Source organism: Schistocerca nitens, chromosome 6 (assembly GCF_023898315.1).
Source record: "Schistocerca nitens isolate TAMUIC-IGC-003100 chromosome 6, iqSchNite1.1, whole genome shotgun sequence".
Lineage (NCBI taxonomy): Eukaryota > Metazoa > Arthropoda > Insecta > Orthoptera > Acrididae > Schistocerca > Schistocerca nitens.
The window spans coordinates 748,051,120-748,065,205 of NC_064619.1; positions in this window are offsets into that span (position 1 = coordinate 748,051,120).

Below are 14,086 nucleotides of genomic sequence, written 5' to 3' on the forward strand. Positions count from 1 at the left end.
CCTCAAGAGACGTGGGTGGCTTTGTGTGCATCCGCAATCCTTGGAAGCCGCACCGTATCGGTGTATATGCAAGGTCAAGAAAAATTCGCGCACTCGGACTTGGCAGCGCGATTACTCACATACTGGTAGTACAAAAACGTCTCTCACAAAATATCGTCCTATGCTTATTTCGGGCAATAAATGGAATTTAAAGACTGGCATTATGGCAACACTTTAATCACATATACAGTAACTACCGCTGTCAGTACGTACAAAAGCACTGTGCTGTTGGTGCAGTTGATAGTGTTTTAGGTTAGTATGCAGGGGGTCGAGGGTTCGATTCTGGTTCGAGGCTCATTCCATCTTATTTGTTAAAAATAGTCTGCGTGGTACGGTATCTGGAGCATTAAACGTCATACAGCGATTGCAGTGGCTCTTCTAGAGAATCTGAACACAGAAATGGAGTTACAATCGCTTTTGAAGAAGTTACGGTATGTTGTTGTTGTTGTGGTCTTCAGTCCTGAGACTGGTCTGATGCAGCTCTCCATGCTATTCTATCCTGTGCAAGCTTCTTCATCTCCCAGTACTTACTGCAACCTACATCCTTCTGAATCTGCTTTGTGTATTCATCTCTTGGCCTCCCTCTACGATTTTTACCCTCCACGCTGCCCTCCAATGCTAAATTTGTGATCCCTTGATGCCTCAGAACATGTCCTACCAACCGGTCCCTTCTTCTTGTCAAGTTGTGCCATAAACATCTCTTCTCCCTAATTCTATTCAGTACCTCCTCATTAGTTATGTGATCTACCCATCTAATCTTCAGCATTCTTCTGCAGCACCACATTTCGAAAGCTTCTATTCTCTTCTTGTCCAAACTGGTTATCGTCCATGTTTCACTTCCATACATGGCTACACTCCATACAAATACTTTCAGAAATGACTTCCTGTCACTTAAATCTATATTCGACGTTAACAAATTTCTCTTCTTCAGAAATGCTTTCCTTGGCATTGCCAGTCTACATTTTATATCCTCTCTACATCGACCATCATCAGTTATTTTGCTCCCCAAATAGCAAAACTCCTTCACTACTTTAAGTGTCTCATTTCCTAATCTAATTCGCTCAGCATCACCCGACTTAATTCGACTACATTCCGTTATCCTCGTTTTGCGTTTGTTGATGTTCATCTTATATCCTCCTTTCAAGACACTGTCCATTCCGTTTTACTGTACTTCCAAGTCCTTCGCTGCCTCTGACACACTTACAATGTCATCGGCGAACCTCAAAGTTTTTATTTCTCCTCCGTGGATTTTAATACCTACTCCGAATTTTTCTTTTGTTTCATTTACTGCTTTCTCAATATACAGATTGAATAACATCGGGGAGAGGCTCCAACCCTGTCTCACTCCCTTCCCAACCACTGCTTCTCTTTCTGTCTGAGGGTATTTCGCCTGTCTCATACATCTTGCTCACCAGATGGTAGAGTTTTGTCAGGACTGACTCTCCCAAGGCCGTCAGTGGTTCTAATGGAATGTTGTCTACTCCTGGGGCCTTGTTTCGACTCAGGTCGTTCAGTGCTCTGTCAAACTCTTCACGCAGTATTGTATCTCCCATTTCGTCTTCATCTACATACTCTTCCATTTCCAGAATATTGTCCTCAAGTACTTCGCCCTTGTATAGACCCTCTATATACTCCTTCCACCTTTCTGCTTTCCCTTCTTTGCTTAGAACTGGGTTTCCGTCTGAGCTCTTGATATTCATACAAGTGGTTCTCTTTTCTCCAAAGGTCTCTCTAATTTTCCTGAAGGCAGTATCTATCTTACCCCTAGTGAGATAAACCTCTACATCCTTACATTTGTCCTCTAGCCATCCCTGGTTTGCCATTTTGCACTTCCTGTCGATCTCATTTTTGAGACGTTTGTATTCCTTTTTGCCTGCTTTATTTACTGCATTTTTATATTTTCTCCTTTCATGAATTAAATTCAATATTTCTTCTGTTACCCAAGGATTTCTACTAGCCCTCGTCTTTTTACCTACTTGATCCTCTGCTGCCTTCACTACTCCATCCCTCAGAGCTACCCATTCTTCTTCTATTGTATTTCTTTCCCACATTTGTGACAATTGTTCCTTTATGCTCTCCCTGAAACTCTGTACAACCTCTGGTTTAATCAGTTTGTCCAGGTCCCATCTCCTTAAATTCCCACCTTTCTGCAGTTACGGTATATTGATAGTTTTTACTTATGGACCATCTCACAGCAACTAAATAAAACACAATTTTAGTGCCATACGCGTTTCGCCTTTATTTTCTACAAGGCATCATCAGTGGCAGATTGCGTGAACAATTTCTTACATATTACGCTCCTGTTGCATTTTTGGTGTTGTTGTTCTTCTTATGAATGCCAATTTGCGGTTTTTTCCCACATTCCACAGTACTATGAACTGAACGCTTGTTTCAATGCAATCAATATACCGTAAAATTACACGCAACTGAGGAAGACAGTACTACAAAAGTTGAAGATGTCAATACAGCTATTTTAAAGAAGTCTTTTGCAAGTTGCGGAAGCGAATTTTTTCGAGCCACTGCATCTACTACATTCCCATCCTGTTTTCTGTGTAACCCCCCCCCCCCCCAAATGTTTTAATCGAAATCATGTGCAGAGCACATTGCTAGCCCTACGTGTGACGAAAGCCTGCAAGGAAATGTAATGAACCTGAACATGGCAAGAATAATAGCTGGTATTAATCGATTGGCCCATCGGGGGAGGGTTCACACAAAACTAATTTGGAATCTAGTAGACGCAGCGGCGCGAAACAATCCGAGTCCACAACGTGCAAAATGTTTCTTTAAAAGCTGACCAACGAAAAAGATTGTATTTCCATTCCGTGTTCGTAGTAAGTAAATGGAAATGTTTTGTAAAAGATCCAGTATAATCGGTGTATGACGATTAATACGCCAGATACCGTACTACGTAGACTAGTTTTAGCACATAAAAACAAATAACCCTCGACCCAGAACCGAACCCTCAACCTCCTACATGGTAACCTGAAACACCATTGCTGCACCATTTGCGCAGCCACATGCAGACTGCGGTAGTTACTGTACACGCGATTACAGTGTTGCCATTCGGCGACGTGAGCTATTTTTAAATTTTTTGAGGGACATTTTTTTATTGCTTGTATGTGAGGAACCGCGCTGTGAAGTCCGAGCGCCCGCATTTTCCTTCACCCTGTACAGGTTCACAGGTGGGAGACACTGCACTAGTAGCGTGTAACAGTCTGGGATTCGGGGTCATACAGGAAGAGCTTCTGGATGGCCGTGTTGGTTAAAGCACCGCTCTTGTCAATCAAGATATCCAGTTTCGATTCCCAGTGTGACACAAATTTCTACCTGTTACCAACGGTTAATTGTAATTCCGAAATGCGACCAACGTCATCGAAACCTTTGAATAAGTTGGAGGGTAAAGTTGAGAGGCTGAGAGAAGACAGCACTTGGACCTTTTGTTAGATCCAACACGCTACGCACATGGAATTTTTCGTTTCAAAGGCATGCTCTTGTACATCGTAACTATGTTTTCGTTTTATGAGCAGAAGGGGACAGAGACGGTTAAGACTGCAGACGACTTGGTTGTGTAGATTGAATATAATGAGAAGCCTGGTACCTCACCTGTAGTGCAACGTACACTGGGGCAGGTGTACGCTCAGCGAGGCATACCTTCCAATAGCCTGCAACTTGTATGGCCGTAATCCTCCAATTCACCATGTGAAACACAAAAGTGGCGAAACAACCTGATGGAACCAGAATGAGATTTTCACTCTGCAGCGGAGTGTGCGCTGATATGAAACTTCCTGGCAGATTAAAACTGTGTGCCCGACCGAGACTCGAACTCGGGACCTTTGCCTTTCGCGGGCAAGTGCTCTACCAACTTTTTTTTTCTTACAACCGCAGCGGTCACGCGGTTCAAGACTTTTTTTTTTTTTTTTTTTTTTTTTTACACAAGAGAAAGAAAACATATAGGCTGCAGATAGAGAGCTATGTGTGAAATGGATAAACATGTGTAAGGAGAAAAACAAATTTAGAAGAGGAGGAGAAAAGAGACGTGAAATAAAATAGGAATACTTTCCGCGCCATGCTCCACTTTGGCGCGCCAGCAGAACAAAATGCATTCTATCATTGACCATTGAAGGGGAACGTGGGATCGTCCAGTCTTGGCTGGCACGGTTCGTTGAGATTCCAGCTTTGTGGCGGGTTGGTGAAAATGCTCTGTAAATAGTTCGCGAAAGTGGCCCGATAGTGTCGATTCCGGCGAAGGGTGTGGTGCTGTACTTGGAGGCGTGTCCAAAAGTCCGCCGGATCGACGATGTCGTCCCGGAAGAGGTAGTTGACAGCCATGCCACTGATCCATGTGATGGCGTGCCACTTAGCCGATGGAAAGTAGGTCGTGTCGGGATAGATCATCATTGTGGGAGAAACGTGATGTGGTGGTACTCGGAGGTAGAAAGCAACAATCTTCTGTACGAGGGTCCAGACAGCTGCTGCTGGCCCACACTCAAAACGATGTAAATCTGTATCTTCGACATTGCACTTGAGGCACAGGGGTGAGTCCACCAGTGCGATGCGATGCAGTTTCTGTCTTGTAGTATACTTGCCGTTGACGAGAATATACCACATAGAGGTGGTATCAGTTGTGTGATATGGTTGGTGGATCGTTTTCCAAACTGTAGGCCATGAAACCTGGGGGTGACGTGTTTCGACGGGGTTGCGGGGTGGAGACTTTCGGAGAAGGCGGTAGATGTCGCAGGTGGTCGCCTTCCTGGTCCTGGGGAGCTCGGTGCATATGTAGCTGTACTCCAAAAAGAAACGGCCGATATGTGACATCGGAGGTGGGATGTGTGCCAAAGACGTCGGTGGTCGTCGCGAAACAGGTGCGAGCTCGGTGGTCAACATTCCAGTAAAACTAGCATTTTGGCTTTTCCATAACAGGAGCATGGTATTGGTGTAAAGTGCCGTAGTCCTGGCTCTCACATTAACCAGATCGAGGCCACCATCCCGCTTCGGTAAGGTGAGAGCTTCATACTGGACTTTGAAGATGTGTCCAGAACAAATGAAATAGCCGAATGCCGCCTGTAACCTGGCCGCCATTGTCGCAGTGATGGGCAGAATCTGCGCTATATCTGGTATCCGAGCTGCCAGATGGGTATTGACGAAGGTGACTCTCTGGCACATATTCAGCGGGCGTAGTATGTGGTTTTGTATGTTGGCCCAGATGCGTTGCAGCAGCGCCCGAAAATTGATCGCCGAGGTGCGGCGAATGTCTCGCGTGTACACCAATCCGAGACAACGAAGGGTGTCCACCAGTTGAAATGGAACTACGCTGTCTGCGGGAAGGCCGCGGCCGATCTTCATGGCGCATGATTTTGCCACGTTCATAGCGCTCCCTGCCCCTGCACTGTAACGGGTAATCCACTGCATCGCAGCTTGTACGTCAGCCGCTGAACGTACGACGAGGGCCAAGTCGTCCGCGTAAGCTCGGCAGCGGAACATATGATCCCGGGGTGGAATACCTGTCAAACGTCGCCGTAATCCGCAAATGAGTGGTTCCATCGCAATGGCATAAAGCACCGTCGACAAAGGGCAACCCTGCCGTACTGAACGTTCAATCCGTATAGGTTCTGTAAGTCTGCCGTTGACGAGAAGTCTGGACGTTGCTCCACGAAGGAGCCGCATAATCACTTGCGTGAACGTCGGGGGAATTGCCATTCGGTCCATCACTGCGTTGAGGAATGCATGATTGACGCGGTCAAACGCTTGTTTGAAGTCGATGGAGATTAAAGCGCCTGGCAGTCGCGAGTGTGTTGCCACAGCGATCACATCTCGATACTCACTGAGGGCTGTCTGTATATTACGATCGCCGCCTAAGGATGTTTGTTCGTGGGAAACAATGTCCCGTAAGACACGTTTGAGTCGCACTGCTAGAAGGCGTGTGAAAATCTTGAAGTCCGAATTGAGTAACGTGATCGGCCGATAACTGTCGAGTCGTGTTCCTCCTGCGGGTTTCGGGACTGGTACAAGGAAGCCTTCCATGAACATTGGTGGCGGGTTCGCCGCGGCGGACAAAAGTTCCCAGTACATGTCCCTCCATCGTGGCATCATCAAATCTTGGAAGGTTCTGTAAAATTCGAGAGGTAAACCATCCGGGCTGGGAGATCGATTCAGAGACCCCTTGGCCACAGCGCCTTGGACGTCGTCGGTGGTCACTTCAGCAGTCAGGAGGGTTGCAGCTGCTGCGTTGAGAGTACCAAGTGTCTCCTGGGCAACCTCAGCAATGGCCTCTGCACCGGCAGGTACTTCTTGATAGAAAAGTCTATAGTACATTGTGAATGCATCCGCAATGGTAGCTTGCGAAGTCAGCCGTCGTCCATCAGGTAAGTCTAAAGTTGTCATTAAAGCCTGTCGACGTCGACGAACATTTTGAACAATATGATGCATAGAAGGTTCTTCACCGTTAATCCTGTCTTGGCAGCGGGCTCGGACAATGGCTCCCTCTAGACGGCATCTGGTCAAGGATGAAATCTTTGCCTTGATGCGTTGAGCTTCTTTGAGGCGATCCGGGGATGGAGGATGATCCATGAGTTCACGTAGAGCGCTATAATAGAAATCAGTTGTATGGTGATTCCACCTGGCTTTGGCTGTGCCATAGTGTGTCAATGTGCGTCGGATGGCCGGTTTGGCGCACAGCAACCACCACTGCAGTGTGGTCTCGTAACGCATAATGCGTTGAACACAGGTGTGCCACGTGTCGGTGACCTGTTGTCGACATTCAGGGTCCCGCAGTAGCGCGACACTGAGTTTCCAAGGTCCTGCACTGCGCCATATAGATTGTCGACGTAGGTTCATGGTACAGATGTAGATGTCGTGATCCGAAAAGGCAGACGGCCAACGTTCCGCGTCGAGAAGAACTGATTTCAGAGCGTCAGAGATGTATATTCTATCGAGTCGGCTAGCGGAGTGGCTCTTGATGTGTGTATACCCCGGGCGGTCGCCGTGTACCACTCGCCAAGTATCGAGGAGACGAAGGCGGCGGACGAGGAAGCGAAGTTCCGGACATGTGGTGAAATGGGGGTATTGGTCTGTGCGCTCGAGAACACAGTTGAAATCTCCACCTACGATGAGATGATCGTATCGACCGAGGAATAAAGGCGTGATATCTTCTGCGTAGAACTGGGAGCGATCCCTCCGTTTGTCAGTGCCCGATGGGGCGTAGAGATTGATGATTTTGAGTCCTTCAACTGTTATGGCCACCCCTCGCGCTGTTGGGAGGTATGCGACATCGGAAACTGCAATTCCTTCTCGGAGGAGGATGGCTGCGCCTGTGTGTTCCATAGCTGCAGGGGCGGCGTACGTCTCATATCCATAACACCCAGTCCAAGTCGCTGTCCTCAGTTCTTGTAATAGGGCGATGTCGATGTCCGCTGCTCTTAGCGTGTCACGGAGCAGTTGAAGTTTAGCGTGGGAGCCGATATTATTAGTATTGATAGTAGCTATTCGGTACGCCTGATGGGAGATCCGTGGTGCCGATAGGTTCGTAGCTGGTGAAGATTGTTGTGGTGGATGCTGGAAGTCCATAGAAGTCGCAGGAGTCGCCGTAGAAACTTCCCCCATTTTAGTTTTGTTCTAACGGAGAAACAGATCTCATTTCCGCATCAGATGGAGGTGGGAAATCCGTGTCATCCGCCCATGAAAGGTGTCCGATAGGTTTGACATCGGCGAGAGGTGGCAGCTCTGGCCGAGTCGGCTCAATGGCGTCGGTGACAACAGGCGTGCTATGTTCCATGTCTTCTGGGCGCGGGGCTTGCGCACGATCTCTGTTGGACGGTTCACCGTCTTGTGGATGACGCGTCTCCGTGGCAGAGGAGAAAGTGTTATCGTGTTCTCCGTCGGAGTGATGTGGCATCTCTTCGTCCTGCGGAGGGGGCTCAATGGTCGAGTCTGATGTCTTACGGCGTTTTTTTCGTCGTTTGGGCGACTTCTGCTTTCGGCAATGAGTTTCGGTGTCGGAGGAAGGAAGAGATTCACGTCGTTCCGGTACAAAAGCCGCGGGTGCTATGATGCGGTCTTCATTCTCCAGAACACTCTCATTGGTATCCTTGTGATCTTCTAGCGGGGGTGTGTCCGGCTGTTGGACATGTTCACGGGCGGCATCGCCGGTGTCAAGGTGCTGGGACGCCTCCGGGTGTATCGGACCAGAGAGACGCTCATGAACGGCGCCTTGTGAAGGCTGGACGTGCAGTGTCGCCGCATAGGTGACTGGAAGGGTGGTCGTGGTTCTGTCGGTGTTCGTATCGTCGGGCCTTAGTTGTGTGATGCGGCGTTGCAGGCATTCATTACGGACGTGGCCTTCTTTGCCACAACCGGAACATGTTCGAGGTTGTCCGTCGTAAATGACCACCGCACGGCAGCCGCCGATAGAAATGTACGATGGAACGTGCCGTTTGAGATCGATTAGGACTTGTCTCACACCATTAAGCACCGGATACGTCGTAAACTGTGCCCAAGTCTCGGCTACGTGGCTCTGGACTTTTCCGAACGGGCTTAGCGCCGCGATGACTTCATCTTCATTCACCTCGAAAGGCAGTTCGAATACACGGATCGTCCGAAGGCCAAGTCCTGCATGGTCGACATCCACAGGCCCTACGTTTCCGTCGGAGTGCCGAAATTTCAGTCCATGTCGCGTCCTTTGAATGATCTCGTTGCAGGCAGCGTCGGAAGTCATCTTAACATAAACGACGCTGCTAATGATCGATAGGTGTATGCCGATGAGTTCGTCACGCGGGATCTTCACGTCTTCGCGTAGGAAGCGTTCGACGGCCAGTGCTTTGGGTCGTGCGTATTCGTTTGAGAAGGTGAACTTAAGAGTGTTCTTCCTGTAAGAGTTGGCCAATACAGCTTGTTCGACTGAGAAGCGCTGTGACGAGGAAGTAAACAAAACACTCCGCGCGCGCAGCGGCGTGGACGGCCGAGCGCGGTGCGCACTGCTGCCCTGCCGAACGCAGACTATCAACTGACCAACTGAGCTACCGAAGCACGACTCACGGCCGGTACTCACAGCTTTACTTCTGCCAGGAAGTTTCATATCAGCGCACACTCCGCTGCAGAGTGAAAATCTCATTCTGGAAACATCCCCCAGGCTGTGGCTAAGCCATGTCTCCGCAATATCCTTTCTTTCAGGAGTGCTAGTTCTGCAAGGTTCGCAGGAGAGCTTCTGTAAAGTTTGGAAGGTAGGAGACGAGGTACTGGCAGAAGTAAAGCTGTGAGTACCGGGCGTGAGTCGTGCTTCGGTAGCTCAGTTGGTAGAGCACTTGCCCGCGAAATGCAAAGGTCCCGAGTTCGAGTCTCGGTCGGGCACACAGTTTTAATCTGCCAGGAAGTTTCAACCTGATGGAACATTCGACACCAACCTCAAACATCAAGAGTCATTCTAAAAAAATTTAAATATACCTAACAACAAATTTATGTGGATTGATAACATCCACGTGAAAAGATATGACGTAGTTATTCAGAGGACTTGACTATGTCCGGGTAGGCACTGCAGTCCAGCGCCCCTCCACACAGGACGCGTCCTTTAGTAATCTGCGCTCCGTCAAGTGGCCCGCCTTTGACGTTCCGGAAGTCCGTCCTGCCGCTTTCTCCGCCGCTCCTGTCGCTCTGTCAGCCTCAGTGTCCCTAGTGACGGCCGTAAATATAGACTGCCGTTTTGTCGCGCACAGTTTCCCCGTAGTCGCGTGCCACGTGGGCGCCGGCACTTAACACCTCGCCGCTTTCTCCTGGAGCACAGCTGCCTGCAGTCACGTGATCAAGTTACTCGCCCCCGCAGTACGGAACTCCAGTCGCGGAGCGGCCGGTGGTCCGGAAGCTGCGGCGGCGCCCGCCGGTCCGGCTGGATTCCCGCGCCTCCTCCAGCCCGGCAGCGACAACTCACACACACGCACACACGCACACACACACACACACACACACCAGCGGCGGCCGCCACGCCCTGACATATGTGTCGCGGCGAACGCTGCAATTTCACAAGCAATAAGGAAACAAATGGCTGTGCCGAAAATACAGTCAGCCGAGAAATATGGACACATTCAGATTTCCGGAGCGAACAAATTTCGAATGCGGGTCCAAATTTAAACGCGTGACAGATGGATCTGAATTGGCGCTCTATTCTTCATAATTGACACACCCAGTTATTTACGTATACAGGTTGTCGGCTGTAAACATACAAGACAGTTAAATACCTTTTTACACTTTTATCGTGGTACTAGGTAACAGCGATCTGATTCATTAGGACACGAGGTCAGTACAAAATAAGAGATCCTACCGAACAGGGAGTGGTAAATAAAGACATCAATCACAGTGAAGTTCGAGAGACAGGTGGAAACAGTCACTGCTGCACGGAGGGGCACGGATCAAACGGACATTCTCGTTCGCGCATCCACAGCCAGCGAGGCTTCTCGAGTAATAACAATCGAAACAATGACAACGGGAACGACGGCAAGCCCTCGTATCGCCCTGCTAATAGCGGCTCCGACAGCGTGGAAACTGGTACGGAGACGACAATAAAGACAAATGTTGTGGACGAACATCAAGAAATCACGAATCCGGAGTTACTGCAAAGGAGATTCACCCGACTCCAGTCACCATAAGTTGCAAACTATTCGTGGCCAGAAGTTGCCCTGCCGGTCCGGTCGCTGCGAATGGTAGGAGCGCGTAACGTACGGGAAGTTTAACTAGGTATGAGGCCGGAGTAACCATGCTAGGTGAATTATGCTAAGGGAAAACTGACTGCGCTAAAGTAGTCGAACCTAATTGGGTGCAACGGTAGAGTAACCGTGAGAGACGAGTTGTGCTAAAGGAACACTGCTGAATGCACAAAAATAATGGAACGTGAAGATCAGTCTACACTTAGTGTGGTGTCACCGCTAGACACCACACTTGCTAGGTGGTAGCTTTAAATCGGCCGCGGTCCATTAGTACATGTCGGACCCGCGTGTCGCCACTGTGTGATCGTAGACCGAGCGCCACCACACGGCAGGTCTAGAGAGACGGACTAGCACTCGCCCCAGTTGTACGGACGACATTGCTAGCGACTATACGTACGAAGCCTTTCTCTCAATTGCCGAGAGACAGTTAGAATAGCCTTCAGCTAAGTCCATGGCTACGACCTAGCAAGGCGCATTAACCATATCTGGAGAGAGTCTCACTTGTATTATCAAGAGCGATGTACCGCAGAAGTGAATAAAAGTTAAGTATACGAGAAGCTCCGTTCTTTTCTTTATAGCATTCATAGAGTATCCTGTTTCAGACTTAACGCAAGACGGCGTGAGTTGACGCGTGCACTTTCGGCTACCTCCCTTGTGTCTAGACTGTCTTGTCTAGACACAGCACTTAGGACAACACGCAATCTTAGACATTGGTGCACAATAAAGTGCTGCCTCAGCCGGAATGTTCAATAGGATTTAGCCCTGAATGTAAACCTGAATAATTGTACCCAGTTTTGAATCGAATTAGGGGGAAAGGACTTCTCTCGGGAGTTCCTCGCCGTCGATGGCCTGACAACCGATTCCATTGTAAGTGTAGACTGTCTAAGCTAGAGGGACGCAATTATTCACCTCTCTGCTGTCTAATTACATTTGAAGTAGCTTGTCACGACATTACTATTGACTTTATTACCGTGGCAGCAGACCGTGGTAAATTTTGCCATGGAGTTAACAAAGTTTGTGGGAGAGTTTGCTGATACTGTTGAGTTCCCTAACTCACTTGCCACAGTAAGAGCCATCCAGCGGCAGTTTGGGTAGGTCAGACTGTCCTGTACAACCCGCTCCCTTTCGGGAAACACTGTTAACTGTGTGTGCGGAAGTGGACTTCCCAGGTCCTCTGTGCACGCAGGTAAGCTGGTTGCCTGTTGTAAGCGGCCAGCAGGCAGACCGGACACTGCAGCAAGCAGACGCATGTCTCATCCAGCCAAGGCCACCTTGTGCACTTGTTAGATATTGCTGAATAGCACCTCCAGAGTAATACGGAATAAAGTGTTTATATGTTAAAAAGCATGTCTTCCGTCTAATTATTGCGAATGGAAGCAAGGGGAGGACAGTGATTCCAGTCGCACTACACACTCAAAACTTTATTGTACCAACGCAGGACCAGAGGTCTGCAAGTGAACCGCGTACAGATATCATCCAGCCTAACAAAAACAGCAGCAAGAATGTATTATGTGTCATAACAAAGAAAAATAATGAATCATATTGACTCCATGTTACGCAAACAAATTAACAAGTAGACTAAAAGTACTAAAATATTAAGAAAACGTGTTTCAATAACGTCCTGGAACTATCCTTGGATACGAGTGTAGATTGGATGTGTGTCCTCGTGTCACGTACCGCCACGCCTCCTACAGTTTTCCCTGAACCAAATTACCAGCAATAATTATACAATTTCCAAAAATTCTAGCCTGGGGCGTAAATGAACGTTCAGCAAATCCGTGTTGTCGTCCGTTCTTTGCTGTCTCCAAACCAGGTGCTCACAGACCTCTAACGCTTGATGCAAAGGCCATAAACAGGATACACTGAAGCGCCAAAGAAACTGGTGTAGGCATACCTATTAAAATACAGAGACATGTAAACAGGCAGAATACGGCGCTGCGGTCGGCAATCCCTATATAAGACCATAACTATTTGGTGCATTTGTTAGATCGGCTACTGCTACTACAATGGCAGGTCATCAAGATTTAAGTGAGTTCGAACGTGATGTTATAGTCGGCGCACGAGCGATGGGACACAGAATCTCCGAGACAGCGATGAAGTGGTGATTTTCCCATACAACCATTTCACGAGCACACCGTGAGTATCAGGAATGTGGTAAAACATCAAATCTCCGACATCGCTGCTGCCGGTAAAAGATCCTGCAAGAACGGGACCAACGACGACTGAAGAGAATCGTTTAGCGTCACAGAAGTGCAATCCTTCTGCAAATTGCTGCAGATTTCAATACTGCGCCATCAAAAAGTGTCGCCGGGCGAACCATTCAATGAAACATCACCGACATGGGCTTTCGGTGCCGAAGGAACACTGGCGTACTCTTCATGACTGCACGACACCAATCTTTGCGCCTCGCCTGGGACCGTCAACAACGACATTGCTCTGTTGATAATTGGAAACATGGTGCCTGGTAAGACAAGTCTCGTTTCAAATTGTATCGAGCGCATGGACATACGGGTATGGAGACAACGCCATGAATCCATGGACCCTGCACGCCAGCAGGGGACTGTTCAAGCTGGCAGAGGCTGTGCAGTTGGAGTGACATGGGATTCCTGATACGTTTAGATATGCCTCTGATAGGCGAAACGTACATATACATCCTGTCTGATCACCTGCATCCATTCAAGACCATTGTGCATTCCGGCGTACTTTGGGAATTCCAGCAGGACAATCCGACACCCCACACGTCCAGAATTGCTACAGTGGCCACAAAACATCCCAGACATGAAAACTATTGAGCATATCTGGGAGCCTTGTAACGTGCTGTTCAGAGGAGATCTCCACCTCCTCGTGTTATTATGGATATATGGCCAGCCCTGCAGAATTCATGGTGTCAGTTCCCTCCAGCACTACTTCAGACATTAGTCGAGTCCATGCCACGTCGTGTTGCGGTAGTTCTGCGTGCTCGTGGGGGCCATACACAATATTAGGCAGGTGTACCAGTTTCTTTGGCTGTTCAGTGTATTAGTTCCGGTTAGAAACTGAAAATAAAACATGTAAGAAAAAGCGTGCATGGGATAAAGTATCTGTTTATTATTGACTAAAGGGATTCATAGTGGCAGATTCTTCTTGCCAAAGAGTCGCGCAAATGCACTGCAGTCAGTTTTAGTGATAGAAGCTACCAATTTACAGGATTCTCGTTTGAGATGAATGTAAGCTCTGTCACATTTCTATCAGATCGTGACACAGTACTCGACCCTGTGCTATTAGATAAAGAGACCTTGTTTTCTTGATGACTTACTGCTAACTACACCTACTCGATCAGTATATTTTGAATAACTGGACTATGTTCAACAAAAATTTAA